This window comes from Pinus tabuliformis, chromosome 4_1 (assembly GCF_031772625.1).
Source record: "Pinus tabuliformis cultivar Carrire ecotype Pingquan chromosome 4_1, CPIR1, whole genome shotgun sequence".
Taxonomy (NCBI): domain Eukaryota; kingdom Viridiplantae; phylum Streptophyta; class Pinopsida; order Pinales; family Pinaceae; genus Pinus; species Pinus tabuliformis.
In genome coordinates, this window is record NC_142303.1 from 556,349,230 (window position 1) to 556,369,099 (window position 19,870).

At 38.5% G+C, this 19,870-nt stretch overlaps 1 protein-coding gene across 2 annotated transcripts in view; it reads left to right on the forward strand.

The window, feature by feature from the left end:
- The window catches only part of LOC149177054 (ABC transporter B family member 20-like), a 295,712-nt gene that overhangs the window by 52,543 nt on the left and 223,299 nt on the right, over positions 1-19,870 (forward strand). The window lies entirely within an intron of this gene.

Sequence of the window (19,870 nt, forward strand, 5' to 3'; positions counted from 1 at the left end):
TCCATGACCACGACATCCATGAGTAGTGATAATCGGGGTTCATGGCTAAGAAAACCTTTAAATCTTTTATGAGGCCCTCTACTTCAACATGTTGGGAGTTGAAACCACAGATCGCTTATATCTTTGGGTAATCCTATGATTTAGTTGCTTGGTGACTTTTAATGGCATGGTGTTCACGAAAGCCCCTGAATCCAACATACAATTATGTAAGAGGAGGTCAATGATAGCTAAGGTGAACGAGAATGACTCATTTCCTAGGTTTGAATTGGAAAGGTGAATGTTTTGCAATGTTATGGGCGTGTCCTTTTCTTCCTCAAACTTAAGGGCCTTCTTAGCCTGCCATTATTGTTGTGGGAGTTTCACAATTTCCTTCAAGGGAACTTGCATGATCATCTTTCCTATAACAGTATCTAGATCAACATCAAGTTCTACCTCCTTACCCTTGGGTTTGTTTTTGGGCTCTCCCTTTGGAGGATTCCTTTTAGAATTTTCTTTCTTAGGGGGATCTTTCCCATGAGGTTATTTAGGAGGAAGTTCTTTGGGAAGACAGTGCTTAGGAGGATACTCTTTTTTGTTGGGCTCCTTTGAGGTTGTAGAAGGGTCTTTATCATTCTTTCCTGAATATTGAATCCCTTTAAATCTCCCACTATCATCAAACTAAGGATTGGCTCATTCTTCTCTTCCTTGATGGTCACTTCACTAATGGGGGGATGAGTGAAAATGCCACCCAACAAAATTTTGAAGGTGTGGGAATCCACAATATTAGCTTGCTCCTTAGCCTCTTCATTTTCACTCTCTTCTTCATCACTTTGTCCATTTTTAGAGGATGATTCTTGTTCCACAACATTAGTTGGGCCAATGTGTTAGGAACTTGAGATGAGCTTTTGGTTTCCTTCATCATTTGTCTTCCTAGGGAAAATCTTGTTTTTAGGAATGAAGCTTGATTTTTGAGCCTTTTCCAAGGTGGTGACCTTATTCATGTAAAGTTTGTCCCTTGAGTTCATTTCCTTAGATAACTTATCGACTTTCTTGAGGATAGCTAAAAGAGTTTCCTCATTTTGGTTTTTGGATTTACTCTTCTTGACCTCAACCGTAGCCTTAGGATGTTCTTCTATATCCATTTTGGAAATTCTCAGGTTGTGTTCAACTTCCATAGCTACTTCCTTGGCCTCTGCCAGGCTCTTAGGTTTCTTATCTTTCAATATGTTAGATTACCACCTGTTGTCGCACAAAGTGTCTAGGCACCGCGACAACGCTCAGAGTAAGGGTTGTCACTCTTGATCCTTACTCTGTTTAGACTCTGCCCTAGGCAAGTCAAGGGGGGTAGTCCTTAAGGTAAATGAATGACAAAGCTTGTGAAACACAGACTCTAGGATATTTTAATGATGGACAACTTGATGAATCTAAAGCAAGCCTCGGTCAATTACGATAGATGGATTAAGATAAGACACAATTACAAGATATAAATGACTACAGACCAGTGCCTTTATGTTGAATTAACCATAGACTAAGTAATAACAAGTCATCCAGAGAAAACTTATAGATGTGACAAAGCGACGATCATGAACAATTAATGTAAATGCCCAAAACTTTAACATGCAAGAGATTCCAGATTTAAAATGATCTTCATTTAATGGCCCAAATCTAGAACATTTAACTTTCTCCTACAACCAATATAATTTAAAACATTTATAGCATCTTGACCATAGAGAAAAATGCATTTAATCACCGAATTTAAACTTCAAGTTTAAATTTTAATTATTCCTTAAGCAATAACTTCAATGTGATAAATAAATAAATCGAACTGAAATCAAAGGGTTAAATAAATCGAATTTTTAATGGGTCATAGGCCACATTAAAAATTTTGATGTTTAAGCACAAATCCTTTAATTTATTTCATTCTTAAATTCGACACCAAAAATTTAAAATTTTTAGATTTTTTTTTTTTGTAGGATTTTTAATGTTTTTCAAACCTTTTAGATTTTTAAAATTTTTAGAAATTTTTTTTTTTTTTATGATTTTTAATGGATTTTTTAAATCAGAAAATAAAAGAAAGGAAAAAATAAAATATAAAAAATTAGTTCTTTAATTTTTTTTTAATTTTTTAGATTTTTGAAACTTTATATTTTTTAATCAAACCAAAATCATAAATAAAAAAAAAAGAAATGTGAAATCGAAACTAGATAAAAACGAAACAAAAAATAAAAATGGAAAATCAAATGGATTAAAATCTAAACTAACTCTAACCCTAAAAGAAATTGAATGAAGAAAAAAATAAAACAACTATATTTAAACCAAATCAGATGCATACAAACCCAAATGAAAAAGTCGAAGTTTTGCAGCTGCAGGTTTTTTGAAGCGATGAGGAGTTTGACGGCGGCAGAGGGAGAAGGTTGCAACGATGGGTGAGAGGATGGCAGACAGAGGTGGCCAGTTGAAGAGCGGAAGGCAGGGCAGAGTATGGAGAGGTATCGAGGGCAGACGGAGAGGGATGGACCACAGAAAGACCAGAAGACGCAGGAGGGAGCCACGGGGAATGATGTTGCATGGAGAGGGTTTGGATGTGGTAGTTCGACGACAGGAGAAGGGAAGAGATAGCCGCAGGGAGATGGTGGGATATGCAGGCAGCGGAATGGAGATGGGGCTCACGCGGATAGGGAGGATTGATGAAGAGGCTGCGGGTTAAAGGATGGATGCAGATCTGGAGGAGAGATGGTTTGCAGTGAGGAATGAGGGGAAAATATGCAAGTTTGGACAACGTGGATGGGTTGCGAGGAATGGAGCTGTGTAAGGGGTTGTGGGTAGCACGCAGGGAGCATGGAAGGATTAGGGATGGACAGAGTACTTGAGGGCTGTGGACAGAGAGGACGTAGGTTATGGCAGTAGAGGGTTAGCAGGTGAGAAGACGGAGTAGCGAGGAAGAGCAGTCGCGTGCAAGAGGAGTTTGAAGGTGCAGCGGAAGAAGGAAACGGGCTATGAGCTGGAGGAATCCACAGGTCTTGAAAGACAACCTTGGAGCCCTAAAAAAAAGCAGATGTCTGTGGACCTCTCCTTGAAAAACAAATCTTGAAATTTCTGTCTAGAAAAAATGCAAAAAACCCCAGGCAGTAGATAAAATGGTGGCCCAAGAACCCAAGGGAACACTCCAGAAATCTCTGGTTAAAATGTTGAAATCTTCTGCTTCAGATTTGTTAATGAAACCCTCGCGAAATTTCCAAATCTGAAAATAAAAAATAAATAAATTTAAACCCTTGGACTGCCAAATATCTGAATAGTATCCCTGGAAATCGATTTTGACAGACCCTAGAGATCCAGATCTTACCTTCCAAGGCCTAGATCTAGACTCTATACAGATTTCTCCTTCAGATTTGTAGCTGCAAGACAATAATAAAACACCCAAACGATATATACAAAAACCCAGAATAACCCATGTTAGAAATGTTGATTTGGGGTAGCATCAGATATGCTCTAGCCACGAAATGTGGTGGAGAGGTTGGGGCACATGAGATCTCCAATACCCACATAGGGTTTGGGTAGATTCTAAACAGATTAGGAGATATTAAAATAATTAATATTTTTAATGGAGTCCCTAAGTCTAAACTTAGGAAAAATAAAATATTAATGTGTATTAATATGAATCTATGTTAAAATGGTCTAAAATACATGGGTCAAGCCAGATCTAATCTTAGCCATTGATTAGGGATTTAATCTCGGCTGTTGATATGTCAACAGGAAAAGTATAAGAGGAGGCTTGAGGGTCACTTGGAGAGTACACCAGAGTGACCAATCATTCTATTCTCTAGAGCGGGGTTTAGTAAGAGATAGAATTAGTGATCGGGAGATGCAGCTGAGGGGCATTTGAGTACAAAGAGACAGAGAGGCAGAGATAGTGTTGGGAGAGCAGCGTAGTAGCCAAGGAGAGTGACGTAGAGCGAGCCGGGCTCACGCAGGGCCACGCAGAAGCAGCTGGGAGCTGCGCAGAGCCTCAGAGAGGCCAACGTTACTAACGCAGAGGGCCAGAGGGTTGACGCAGGACATCCCAGGGCTGACGCAGATCCATCCGGGGTGACGCAGGGCCAACGTGGGACAGAGAGGGGCTGACACAGTCCAGAGAAAGGCTGACGCTGGGGTTTTTGGGGTAGATTTTTGCTGAGTATTTGTGGGAAGGATTATCCGGGGTTTCAGCCAGGAGATTGTCAGAAACTGAGAGGTATTACTGCCAAGGAAATTCTCTGTTGGGTAGGCCAGTTTCGACACCCAGATTGTACTCTAATATTGCTTAATAAGAAAACTCTCAGATAGCTGCACCGATTTTCCCTCATTGGGTTTTTCCGGGGACATTAGTCCAAAAATAATGGTGTCATATGGTGTTTTTGTTTCTGTTTCTTTTAGTTGTTGATCTTTAACATGTTGAGCATGCACTAGTGTTTATTTTCAGTATTTACATTGTAAATAACTTGTTAAGGAAAATAACAAGTAGGTAAGAATAAATTAGATAAAGTGCATGGAGGGTTTCTAACTAAGTAAACTTAGAAAATTCAACAAGAAAACCAAAAATAATTACAAATCTATGTACATGAATGGCAGATCTATTAGATCTAGGGAGTGTGAGTCCAACTCCGCTCCTAGATCTGATAATCTAAGGCTCTCAACGGCCAGATTTATTAATTTAGCACATAAAAAATTAATTTTTTTTAAAGTTTAAAGGAGGTGCTGAGCTCAAAACCCTTTAGGCATCACCCATAAAAAATATTTTATGATAAGTCTGGGATCAAATTTAAGCTGGGCTCTTCAGAAAACACGGATCGAGAGTTGGTTGGTCCAATTGAACACTTCTCCGAATGCTTGATGATCTAAAAATCAGGACTTTCCTGCGAAACTCAATTCAACCATCAACATAGAGCGAGAAAACGATAATAAAATTCATAAAATAGAGATGTCTGCTATTATATTCAAAACTTAAATTATCATTCAAACCCCAGCAACTGAGCGAGATACCTGTACTCAAATCACTTTTCAGAAAGCTATCTTACAATATTTCCACGAAGAGTAACACAAGCGGAAATTAAGCACAAAGTCTTTATTGCTCATAAAAAGATTACAAGAGAGAGCTTTTCTCTTAGCACATGATCAAAAGATCGGATGAACTGATTGACAGTTGACCTCCTATTTAAAGATAAATCCACCAACGGCTAGTTCGAGTGATCTTCTTCAAAGCAATCTCTACCATTGATGGGGATCAAAATTTCTTTTAATCTCATCCGTCGAAATTTTAAATTCTTGAGGAAATTCGAATTTTTCAATTTAATGCATTTTAATTAAATCAAAAATTAAAATTTTGAATTAATTTCCTCAAAATTTTGACTTTGACTTAACCCTAGGGAGCGAAGGTTTAAAATTTAGCAAAATAATCAATTTACCTTAGTCCCGAAACTTCTTAAAGTTTAATTTTTAAGGACCGATGAATATTGGCCAGAAAATTTATTTAATTAACCTACGAGGGGATAAATTATTTTTCCAACCCTCAAGACACTTTACATCGTGAATTTTACATTTTTTACATCTGAAGGGGGAAAACCCATTTACAAAAGACCATCATAGACTACTCGGTTTTGCGACACAAATATAATCTAGCAGGTCAAGCAATTTGTAATAATAAAATAACCTAACCAAATAGTTAGGATTATTCCCAAATTACTTTTACATAGACTCAATCTAGAACATTAGGGCTCCCCTAAGATCCCAGTGACAAAATGCATTCCGGCTTAGGGTTAAGGCTGAAGGAAAACTCTGTTGATTATCCGAGAATGGATCGGTGAAACAAAAAACCTCTCAGAATGTAGATTGTCACCAGAAAAGTAGGTTTACCTAGGTAATTACATACACGACGTAGATCTGCTGCACATGCACACTGGATTTACATTATAAGATGGTGATCAAGCTGATGATGATAGCTGGATGACACGAACACATCGATCAGGCACTATCTCTTTTGCGAAAAAAAAGGGGTGTACTTCTATGGGTTGTTGACACGTAGTGGTCAACATCTGGCTCTACTTGGGGACACATTGCAACACTGGAGGAATGTGAGAATCTAGAATTTGGATCCACGCAACACACAACATAACATAAGTAGCTTCCATCCAAAAAATCATCATATAACATTAAGCACAGGAAAGATATGATCTCTTCATTTATTAACTAGTCTAATAACATGAAAAAAACAAATCTAACTACAAAATGAAATAATGAAATAAAAGGGAATAAGGTTAGAAATACAATACAAAGATGCCCCATGGCATTAGAGGCGTTCAATATAGTGCATACTGAGCATTTGCCTGCTTTCAGGGAAATCTGTCGGCTGTTTCTTGGATGTGCCATGTCCAATTCTGCATACGGTAGGACTTTTTCCTATCCGAAAATCAAGTTTTCCGCGGCCATCTGATGCATCAAATCGCTTTCTCATTCTTTTTCTTTTGCGCTTTTTCTTTGTGGCAGGCTGTATTACTGATGATGTGGAACATTCTGCTTCAAATCTCTCAGAGGAGGTATGTAAGATATGGGTGGCATGTCTTTCTTCATTTTGCATCTGCTCTGTCAAGAATGATGGATCAGTCGCCCAGTTGTCATGAGTAATAACCTGACCTTTTTTAGTTTCTTCTTTGATCATGTCATTCTTAGTTAAATCTTTGTTAATGGAGTTATCCTCTTTCTCGGGATATTCACAACAAGACGGGACCTATGATTTCCTCTCTTCCAGTGTTTTATGTAATGAACCCATTTCTCTGGCATGTCTTACTATTAACTTCGCTTGATTGAGTTCAGTTTTCACGAATTTTTCTTGCAGAGTGACATGATTAGCTTACATAGCCTTTATTTGATTCTGAACAACGGACATCTGATTAAAATGATTAATTTCCATTATTTTTAATCTGTTTTCAATGATATGTATTCTCTCTATATTTATGACACATGGTACCTGCTTTTCTTCTATGGCCAATAATCTATTCTGAAGAGATTTTTTTTTTTTTGTAAGTGTAGGTGGTGCCTTCCTTTTCTATTTATAATATCCAATAAAACCAAATACATTGTTTTGGTGGCCTCAACCTGCCCCGAAGGGAAACCAAGTCTGTTGGCTACCTGAGTTGCTATAAGCAGTCCAAAAACAAAATTTCACCAGTCTTTCCATCCAGGCTATATGCACTAAACAATTGAAAGTACTTAACAAACTAAGAACTATCATATAAACACCTAAAAAAAGAGCTGTCCGCTAAAGGCAGAAGAAACATTGAAGGATTATTCCTTCCGGTCATCAATAATCAGATTAGCGTTGGCAGGGGTTGCCATGGGTTCCATGGGAGCTTGAGTCATCTGAGCCAGCCTCTGTTGGATCTCATCCAACTTGTTATCTTGCATAATCATAATCACCTGCAAATTCTTCATTTCCTTTTTGAGGTTTGGCATCCCTTGGGCAATTTCGGCCATTTCCCCGGCCACCTGCTCTAGCGCCTTCGCAAGAAGTTGTTTTAAAACCTAGTAGACATGAAGAGCTTGCTGGTAGAGCGTCATCCGTCCACGAGTGTTGCCAGGATCTTGAATTATGTTTGCCCACTCTATCTCAGGGTCTGACTGCTCTTCCATCACATTTGCCTCCATTTCTTGTATTAGCTGGCGGATGTCTTCATCCGTGCCCTCTCTTTAGGCTCTCACAGCTTCCTCAACAACAGTCAGCATGGATCTCGTCCCTCTCCGTTGGCTAGCAGGCGTTGCAGTTGACGGGTCAACTCTATTCTGCTGGCTTGGACATCCTCTGTCTCCACGCCCCCTTCCTCGGCCCAGGCGTGCCATCTTTCCTTTTATTGTTGCCTGTTTGCAATTTTCATCAACAGAAGTTAGATTTCGAGGATTTACAAACTTGCCCTCCTCCTTAACTTTCTTGGCTCTTATCCCACCTCCCCTGCTCCAGTCACTTTCATTTGTTTGAGGTTTCTGGTGATTATCTTCTCTCTGATGCAGGAAGGTAAGTAGACCTTCTGTCATACTAACCAACGCCTGAGCCAAGTGCAGTGTTTTTATGTCTTGCCTCTCTACCTCCCTCGTACCATTCGTCGTGGGGTGAGCGGTCTGGTCCTCAGTATTTCTCCCCAGACTATCTTCTGGACCACACATCCTCCACCCTTCTTGTGCCACTTCTTGCTTGAACCCCATTTCTTCTACACAGTGCATGGCCAAGTAAAAGGCAATCCCACGCCTGCTCTCTTCTTCCTCGGAGGCAACTAGCATGCCTCCTTCCATCATACCATTCAAAACACAGGGAAAATCAGAAGAAGGTCCAGAGATGACATACCCGAAATCGCAATTACCCGTCGAGGCTCCCACCGGTTGCGCTGCTCCCTGCTCCTCTTCCTCTCGACGTGACTTACCTATCCTTCTCCACTTCGCCACCTTCAAATAATACAGCCCACCTGTCCCACTTCCTATCCCACTTCCGCCGCCAATTTTGTGTTTCTCTCTCATCCCACTCTTTCCACTCCGTTTTCTCAAAATTGTCGCTGACATGCAGTACTCTACTGTGGCATGTTGGACGGTGCTACAGGCAGGAGGTGATCTCTCTGTCCTGCCACACTCATGATTTTTCCTGCTGCCCTCACTTGTTCTCCTCCTCACCTCGATCGGTGGCTATTCTGAAGAGATATTTGACCAACTTCCACATTCTTTATAATTTTATCACTCTTTGCTTTCATGCCCATGAAACAATTTTGCATATAGTCTATCTCTTATGATTTGCTTGCATGGTAGCTAACTGATTATTATAATCGAATCTCATGATGGTCATTTCTTCATCCATAGTTGACAATTTGCTCTGAATCAAACTTATTTCTTCTTGATAACTTGCTTCCATGGCAGTCACTTGATTTGAATGATTGAATTCCATGATCGTCAACTTTTCCTCTAGGACTAATAACTTGCTTTGCATAGAATTAATTTCCCTGTCATGATTAGCTTTCATGGTTTCCATTTCCTTAGCGTGCTGACTTTGCATGTTGGTTACGTGATCAGAGTATTTAATTTTCATGATTTCCATCTCCTCATCACGTTTTTCCAGGTGGGTGTACAAAGTCCTCATAACCTTGACATAATTAGTTACAAACTTTTCTTGATTAAGCTCCATATTTTTTAGCCGCTGCGTTAGTTCTTCTATAATTTGCTTATCATTTTCCCTTTCATTGTCGACACTGATTTGACTTGCAACGGTACAAGTGGATGGCACGTTCTGATATGGAGAATTGTCTTGAAATCTTTCACTGACAACTGGATCCTTTACAATATTACTCTCATTTTGTTGCATAATGTTAGGGGCACAAGGCGAGCTACCTTGATCACCATATCTATCTGTAAATGCATTGACAATGTCTTGTAAAGAAGCGAATGAATCTTCAGGACAATTATTAAACCAATTCAAAGCATCACCCTCTAAAGAAAAGGCAAATAGACGCATTTTGACATTTTCATGTTTATACTGGGGAGAGCTACAATATTTGATTATTGTATGAGCAACCCTGCGCAGATGCTTTATAACAACGATTGAATCACCACCTGAGAACAAAGGCAATTTACGAATGGCCTCTTCCGGTATATCAAGGAGAAAATTAGTAAAATGACACGGGGTAAACGAATCATCCATGATGACTTGCTTGAAGGGCTAAGGAGGGACCAAATGGATGCTAGAGAGAGACCCCTGCTTAAGAAAATCAAGATATCCACAAGAAGCGAGCTTCGAGTAGAAATTCTTGTACGAAATGAAAGAAGTGGAGTCACCACTTGAACATGAATGTAGCTCTAAGATTCAAAAGGCAAACAACTGGATATGCAAAGGGAGGGTTTCTTGTTTGAGAAATAATGGATGAATAAGTGGAGTTGCCACCCAAACAAGAAACGAATTGATATGTCCAGGTGCTAAAGGTGCAGATGAAATGATTAATGAGATGACAAAAGGTAAGGCGATGAAAATATCAAATGACGTCAGGAAATGTTGTGCCGTTTGATAGGCTAATGAATGGTAGAAAAGATGAGATGATTAAAATGATGTCGAAGAAACCAAGGATAGATAAACTCTATCCCTGGCAACGACACCAAAAAATGTTGTCGTTGCCGGCTCAAATGAAAAGATGAGAAATGAGAAGAATGGTGAGGAAATGTCGTTGAAACACCGAGAATAAAATGTCCCTGGCAACAGCGCCAAAAAAATGTTGTCGCACAAAGTGTCTAGGCACCGCGACATCGCTCAGAGCAAGGGCTGTCGCTCTTGATCCTTACTCACTCCGTTTAGACTCTCTCCTAGGCAAGTCAAAGGGGGTAGTTCCTAAAGTAAATGGATGAGAAAGGCTGTGGAACACGGGCTCTAGGAGATTTTAATGATAGACAACTTGACGAATGTAGAATAAGTCTCGGTCAATTAAAAGGGATGGATAAAATAAGACACAATTGCAAAATATAAATGACTATAGACCAGTGCCTTTATATTGAATTATAACCATAGACTAAGTAATAACAAGTCATCCAGAGAAAACTTATAGATGTGGCAAAGCGACGATCATGAACAATTAGATGTAAAATGTCCAAAACTTTAACATGCAAGAGATTCAAGATTTAAAATGATTTTCATCAACTTTCTCCTATAGCCAATATAAATTTTAAATCACTAGTCAAAATTTGACCATAGAAAAATCATGAAAATGCATTTAATCACCAGATAAAACCAAGGAACTTTAGATTAGCGCTTCAATTATTCCTTAGGCAAAAATATAAAGAAGTGAAACAAATCAATGGGTTAATAAATCAAATTTTTAATGGGCCACTTTAATTTTCTTTAATGTTAAAACGCAATCAATTCCTTTAATTTATTTTAACTCCTTAATCACAAAATTTAAAATTTTTTAGAATTTTTTAATGTTTTAATGATTTTAGATTTTAAAAATTTAAATGATTTTCTAAATGTTTTAGATTATTATTTTTTTTATTAGGATTTTTATTGTTTTTTTTTTTTTATGAATAAAAAATCCAAAAAAAGAAAAAGAAAAAAAAAGCAAACAATAATAAAAAAAGTAAAACAAAAAAATCAAATCAAAAAATATAAAAAGAACTGGAAATAAAAAAAAAATTTAAATCGAATGAAAAAATTTAAATACATTCAAATCCTAAAGTCGAATTTTTAATTTATATACAAACCCAAACTTAAAATGAAAAATTAACGAATGAAAAACCTAACCTAATCGCATGTACAAATAAAAAGAAATAACCTAAACTAATGCATAGCATACATGAAAAAATTTCGAATGTTTTTGTTTATCGTTGTTTGCTGTGTAGATGAACTTGACAGCAGAGATGAAGTTGACGGAATTGAGGTGTGCAATTGGGGTTTGGAACTTGCTATGCGTTGGACGGATGGCAAAAGATTGAGGGATACGAGGGTAGAAGGTTAGCGACTATGTTGCCAGGAAACGTGGGTGCGGGGACGGGGACGGCATTTTTGGAAACAGGGTGCGTGGGTTCGTCGGGTAATATAATGATATTAAATTTTAATAATTATATTTTATAAATTTATAATTTATAATTTATAATTAATAATATATATGAAATTTGAATTTGTATATTTTTTCAACTTCAAATTTTAAACAAGAAAACTTTAATGATAATCATTTAAACATGCATATTATTAATTAATATTTCATATATATAAAATTAATAATATATATGAAATATATTAAAGTTGAAAAAATATAATTAATAATATATATGAAATTTAAATTTGTATATTTTTTCCAAACCCATTCTGATAATGCATAAATGGACCTACTTACCATTTTCATCTGATGGCAGTCTGGCACATGCCTTCAGAATAATAGTGAAGATCACCTGGTTTGGATTTATGCCAAACCAAAGCATTCTGCCACAAATTGGAAAGCATCCATGCAACAGTTGTGGTCAGCATATCCTGCTGTCATTGAGTTCCACGAAACCGCATACAACGCAAGCATCCTATCAAATACAATTTTGTAGGTCAAACTTGTTCCCTAACTCTATATTGCCATATTAACATTGCAGGCATCATTGTTTGTCTGATCACACTGCTATAATGTCCATCCTTTTCCATGCTTCCAATTTCTCTTCCTATGCTTATCTTTCATTTTATTTTCCAAATCCAACAAAATTTCATACCTTTCTCAATTGTTATGTTACCACCCTCAAACACAAGTCCCCAGTATTAGCTACCATAAAAAAGAGTGAAGATACTAACTATTGTTTTATACAGACAAGCATAACATCTGTTGCTTGATGCAATTAACTTATTCAATTTAGAGCTGCACCATATTTTCATCCAAAAATGAGACACATGAAATCAGTACAAAGTCAATTATACAGCTTGCTGGCAAGCGTCTTTTGTCAAGCCAACATATGGAATAATACATTACAGCTATAAACTATAATTCTTGTGTGCATCTCTGTATGTCCATTAATGTCTGTTCTCTCTATGTCCATTAATGTCTGTCTATGTGTGTGCATCGATTTGTGTGCATACATCTACATCTTATATGTATTTATGTGAGATTTGAATTTCAACACTTCTCATCATGAGCAAAAATAGAACAAGAGTGTCTCTGAAAATGCCTTTACTGCTATTTATAAGTCATTACCTGAAGCTCCAAGGGAAAAAAAAGGTCTCTAACTGAAGCCCGATCCCTATTCTGCCCAGACAAGCTCTCTGCAATCATATATCCAAGGAGGTCGACAGTCCACTCACATCTTTTGTTCACTTGAATATCTTGATGTAACTTCAACCTAAAAATTTTGAAAATACCCATGCTACTTCACACTTGTTGTATGGGCTCTTGTCCTTGAGAAATGCCCTAGGGAGATATAGCCTTTGGCATGATACATGAAAACAGTAAACAATCATCTCCACTCCCTTTGTAGAGACACCAACAGAATAATATAGCACTTCCAGCTAACTTATTTTACTTAAGCCTCAATATAAATCCCAAAAAGACAGAGTTGAGGAAATAATGAAGTGGATTAAATCACTTAGGACGGTTTCCTGCATGGTGACCTCATTTATGAACTTGGCAGAATAGTGGCAATTACAACATATGCACTTCTTGCGCTTTTGATGAGACTTCAGTGGTCTTTAGAACTTGCTGAAAAGCACAAACAAAATATAAGCTTCTTCCTCTTGTAAAACAATGCAGATTCCCACCACTCCTATTGCACATCATGTGATGATCACTACCACCTGCTCCTGTTTCTTATCATGCAGCATAAAGTGCACATCAGGTACAGCCCCTGCTTCCTTCATCAACACTGTCAGTCACTGCAATTCTGCATAGATCTCCTCTGTCTGTGGGTGTGATCTATCTCCTACATCAAATGTATGCACTTTGTTCTTAACCTCAATCCAACTATATATTATTAATTATATTTTTAATATAGTTTTTTTATGAAGAACCCAAAGAACCCAAGCACCCGAAGAACCCAAGAACCCAAGAACCCGTTAAAGGAAAAGAACCCAATTTTTTTTTTTGAAGAACCCGGTTCTTCATGGAAGAACCCTGTTCTTCTGGGTTCGTCTGGGAAGAACCCGTACCCGAACCCGGGACTTGGGTGCGGGAACCCGGGACGGGTTCGAGAACCCCACCCCCGGGTGCGGGTACCCATGCAACACAGGTTAGCGACGATGGTGAGAGCAATGCTTGTTGCAAATTTTACAGCGATGAGGGAGCAACAAAAACACGTGAAGGAGATCGAAGGCCGAGCTATGCAGAGAATGAAGAATGAGTGATGGGTAGTGTAGGAGGAATGGAGGGCTGCGGATTTGATGGCGAGGGTTATTATACGCTGCGGGCTGATGGGCGTAAGGGTTGTGGGCAGACAACCTGAAAATGGATGCCGTGTGGGGAGCTAGATGAGGCAAATGCAAAGGGAGGACGGAGCTTGAGCAGGGAGCCACGAGTATAACAGACATATTGCGAGAGGGTGAGGGATGGACGTAGTTGCATCAGATTTGGCAGCAGACAGGAGGAAAAATGTAGAGAAAGAAAGCTGTGTTGAGGGAGTTGAAGAAATGAAGGCATGAAGTGAAGAAAGGCAACGATTTTTTGCAGGTTTAAGAATGCGGATGGGTAGCGTGTTTTGCAGAAGCATGGACAACAAAATTTAGGCCAGCAATGAGAAAGGAGCCGCAATGGAGCTGCAGGAGATCAGAGAGGAGGAAATCCATAGGCAACAACAAAAGACTGTGAGTTTTTAATTCTTTTTTTCGGAATTTTCCAGAAAACCCTAGGCAACAAAGGAACTGCAGCCAGAAACTTAAGATAAACCCAGGAAGACGAATTTCACACTAATGTGTTTTAATGCTTCAGATTTATCAGTGAAACCCTGGTGAAATTATTTCCAGATTTAAAAGAATTTAAAACAGTCGGACTGCAAAATTCGTTTGAATAGAATCCCTGCAAAAATTATGTTGATGAACCCTAGAGATTTAGATCTTAGCTTCCAGGGCCTAGATCTGGACTCTGCACAATTTTCTCCTTCAAATATGTAACTGCAAGACAACAAGAAACACCCAAACGATATATACAATGACCAAAAAAAAACTAAAACCTAGAAAACCCAAGTCAGAAAACTGAAAATAATTACAGATCTATGCACATGAATGGCAGATCTATCAGATCTGGAGAGTGTGAGTCCAACTCCGCTCCCAGATCTGATAATCTAAGGCTCTCAATAGCCAGATTTATCAATTTAGCACATAAAAAATTAAAATTTTTTAAAGTTTAAAGGAGGTGCTGAGCTCAAAACCCTTCATGCATCACTCATTAAAAATATCTTATGATAAGCCCGAGATCAAATTTAAGCTGGGCTCTTCAGAAAACACGGATCAAGAGTTGGCTGGTCCAACTGAAAACTTCCCAAAGCGTTGTCGTGGTGCCTAGACACTTTGTGCGACAACACCACCCACAACCTTAATGAATTTATCAAGTATGTTAGCATTAGGGGGTCTCAAATGGTCAGGGATATCCCTACCTACCCTATCAAAGTTTTGGATGAATTCCTTGATGTCTTCCCTTCCCCTACTTATTTGGTAAAACTTCTAAATGTTGAAAGTCCCCTAGGCATCACATGCCCATCTTTTCATAAAAACATGTTGAAATTGGTCAAAGTTTTCTATGCATCTTGGAGTGAGACTAAGGCAATTAAGGCAATTAACATCATGATCTTGTCTTCATCGAATACTAACCTAGGAGAGATCGCCCAATAGAAATCTTCAACATGATCATGAGCACTCTTGGTAGCATCACCCTTAAACTTAGGTAACCAATCATTGTATTTTTCGGGTAAAAGCTCAGGATTGTCACTCAAATTCAAAGGCCCAAAGACACTAGCCAAATGCCTCTTACTTCGTGGGATTTTGGGTTGGTCTTGATTTTGGTTGGTGCTAGAATTTGTTGCCATCTTGGGGGTGAGATCACCAACCTTTTCAAATTCAGGGAAGTTGCTAGTTCTAACAGGTGATGGAGTTTGTTCTCCCCTTCTTGCAACATTCCTAGTCAAAGGAGGAATGTTGTCGCCATCAAGCAAACTAGGGGATTGCACAATGAATGGAGTCGCCAGAGGAATACTTGAAATGTCGTTTATGAATCAGTTCCTGAATGATTCGCTAGGGAGGTAGACCTACTTCCTCCCTGGCAATGATACCAAAAATGTTACCACACAAACTAGCAGGGGTCCTAGGAGGGGCTCCTATAGAGAAACTACTAGGCCAAGTGTCAACAATGGAGCAATAGCCCATTGTCACCTCAGCTAAAGCTCCTTGCTCTTTACAGACTTTCACTGATGGGAGGAGTCTCGGTACTAGGAAAATCAACAAGGGAAATATATCAATGGTATAAAGGTAGTGATTCCAAGAGCCTTTTCTAAGGAGAGTCTCTAATACCTTAGAAGCAAGATGAATGGCTCTCCAAGAAGGGCTAGAAGGGATTCTAGACCCAGGGTTGAGGGGTATTTCTTGATAAGAAACCTTAGACCAAATGTGAAAATTGGCAACTAGGGCCAAAATTCCACTATTGGAAAGCACATCTGTTGGAAATAATTATTGCATTGAATTCCTCTTTTCGAGAGGACCAAAAGTGACCTAAAGATCACCAAATTTGGATAAGGAAAAATATTTATTTATTCAAAAGAAATTCTATAAGTCATGACCTTATAAAGGTGGGAAAAATTGAAAAATTGAAAGTTGAATTTGCCTCCAAGTGTCAAGGTCAGCAACACCTTCATAAGGAAAAATCATCATGTCTAATTGTATGTAAAGGCATCCTCCAACCTCCTATTTACATCAATCACACATTTTGCTTCTCTCGGTAATGACCTCAGAAGAAAGGTGTCTCCAACAAAGGTCAAAGGGATTGGTTGACATCTGTGCAGGGTTGTTTAAAGGGACGAGGCCTAGGCAGAAGGGCGAGTCTCGTAGAAGCAAGTCTGGGCTTATTTATGAATTATTCTGGGTATGTTTATCCTCCATTGCAGGTCCGAGTTATTCTTGAGGCTGATCGCAGGCATAAGGGCATAACCGGAGTAGTTAGATGCATTTATTATGATGTGAAAACCTTATCTTAGGTGGGAGGCTGATGTCCTCCTTAGGTAGGCTGCAGGCATTATGTTGCTGAACAGTGAACCATGAGGGTAAATATTTGCCTAGGTAGACCGTTGATCTGTTTCAGTGAAGGCAGATTGGCATCAAGATGTGTTTGGGGGGGTTGGATTAAGCCTTGTCGTGTAGTGGAGGGAGGACTGACTGTCCTGGAGGAAAGATGCAACTGTGAAAGGTTGTTTGGGTGAATATGTAAGGGCAGATGCAGTGTGCCACATGCCCTAACTAGGAGCAACCAACAAATGCAGTATTCTACAACCTGTGATCTAATGTATTCTTGTAGCCTTGAATGCTAGTTGGATGGCTGTCATGATTGATCAAATTATAGCCTCTCCTTGATAGACTGGAAGTTTCCCTAACCAGTTCAAGCATCTTTTGCTTAATGTCACCAACCTAAGAAGGTATATCTTGTCAGCTTCAGAATTGCATCTATGAGCTGTGATAGTGATTGGAAAGTCAATCTTGACCTTGTATTATTGTACTCTCTCTTTGCTGAACATTTGACATTAATAATAAGAAGAATTGATCAAGGGTTTTCCCCATCTTGGGGTTTTCCCTGGTTTGAGCCATATTCTTATGTTCTCTTGCCTTGGCTTATCTTCAACATTTTTTTATTTATGTTCTTTCTTCAGTTATTGTCAAAAGGATTTATGTAATTGCAAATGGAAATATAATGGATTGAAAAATGGGCTATATGTATATTTTTGAAGTAACTGTCCTATTGGAAGAACATGTTCCTAAACTTAACATGGTATCAGAGCTAGGAGAGGACAAGTCCAAGCAAGAGAGGAAAAAGAAAGCAATCACTGGAAGATCTTTGTTGACTAGACTCTATGGATCGTGGAATGCTGCACATAGAAAGGGGTCTTGAAATCTTCAAATCAGAAAGAGGGAGAAAACCCTTTAATTTTGATAGCTCTAATTAGAGACTCAATTTCAGTCCAATGTGTAAAGAATTAGTTCCACATTGACTGAGCTCTTTATTCGTGATTCAGATGGCTACTGTGATCTGAGGGTTCAGATGACAATTAGGTCTCCCTGTTTCAAGCTTGGATGACTCACACTACTCTCTATACTCTCCCAGTCAGTCTACAAGCCTCGCTCGACTTCAACATTCTGCCTCAGTCTCTCGCTCTCTGTCTTTTGGTTCCACTCTCATGAAAAAGTCATTTCAGCTCTTCGATCAACAGCAGCTATAGAGGATTTCTCTTGGCAGGAAAGTGCCAAGGTTGTAGCTAATCTGCTTCTTCCCCATCAATTCAAGGAGATGTCAATATAAGAAATGCAAGCGTTAGTTTTGGAGAGGTTAATGATGCATATTCTATGATATAATGTTGCAATTTTATTGAAAAGTTTTGTCAAGCAAGAAAGCATAGATGAGATTATTGCATCTCCTTCTGCTTGAGTACCTTCATATACATAGCATCATCGCATTAGTGCAGAGAATGACCTTGACATCATATTATTGGCATATCAATGATATATAGTTTCTGCTATTGTATTCTACAATACAACATATGTGCACATTTGTCTTCAGTGTATCAGCATGTCATTATATATGATGTGACATAATATCATTATGCATGGCACACCATCATTCTGTGTTGAGGCATCATCTGATATCTCAGATTATATTATTGGTTCTGCTGTATGTATCTTGCAAATGAGTTCAGACTCGCATCTCTGCACAACAATGCCTATATATATACAGAAATGAGACAGAGTTGGCATGACTCGCCATATTAATTTGGCATCACATATATATTTGAAGCTTAGTAGAATGGTTGGTCTTGGCACTATGGCAGTATAGTTAGTCTCAACATTATGATAGTATTTGCATGACAATATTAGCAGTCTCTGACAAGGTCAGACAGTCTCAATCGTTGATGTTCAGCTCCAGTATGCTATGCGTAAGGGTTTGATGACACATTAAAGTTAATATCATATGGCTCAGATTAATGAATTCAGTAGCCACTTCAAAGAACAAATTCTTGTAAGCCATTTGTCAGATTTGATGTCACTGGCCCGATTGGAAAATCTGTCTTGGTGCACTATTGTTTATAAAATGTCTTGAACCTGATCTAAGATTGTTCTCAGAGATTAAGGGAATATTCGTAAAAGACATCCTATAGCATCGGTCTTCCGTCATCTCGTGATTTTATCATCTCACGAAAAGCAAGGGTTCGTTATATTAAAAGAGAACAAAGATTCAATGGAGCCTTGTCTGTAGAATACCAGGTACAAACTCTTCATTTACAGAATCTCGGCCCTTATCCAGAACACCAGTTTCAACATCAAAAGACCTGTGATCAGCTAAGGTACTCCTGACTCTTCACTCTCCAGGGCATCTCATCACAAGTGAATGTCAATTTTGTTGGCAGTGTAAGAGCCTGTTCTGAAGTGGTTACATCATCTCAGTTCAACGTGTAATGATTAGGTTAATTCAGAGCATAAATCCATAGCCCTAGAATCAATACAATTATGGAACCTTTGTGAATCATTACAAACCTGAATGTGATCAATTCATAAACAGTCTTCAAGGTGAAAATTCATGTCTCTTGAGATGTGGCCTTGTTGTACCTGTCCTAAGCATCTAACAATAATAGTTTTATTCATATTCATATATGTATGAGCTCTTTTGAAGCCGACCTGATTCAAGGTGTATTATGCAGCTAGAAAATTACCAGCATACAAGGAATTTCTGGTCATCAAGAGTTGTTGACAAGTAACATAACCTACTGCAGAATAACATGGTTATAATCAAGAAAGTGTGACAACAAAAGTCTGGCTTATTGACAGTTAACCTACTTCCTCAAAAATAGTTTCAAGTAGAAACGTATATGACATCATCCCTTGCAGTAGGCATTAAACTACTAATATACTGCTGTCAATAGAACAAGCAGAGCATGTGAGAAGAAACTGCTAGTGCATGCATTTGGTAATTAAAGATTAAGAACATGTTGATGAAGGCTAAAATGACCAACTGAAGCAAGACTTCAGAGGGAGTTATGGACAAGCCATATTGATTGGATTGTAAAGATGCAATGATTGATGATGTCTGATTGATGACCCTCTCGTTTATCAATGTAAGAGGGAGTTGACCTTTAAAGTCAAGATGGAAGACCTAGTCTTGATGCACTATTCCCTGCACTTAACGATGGAGAA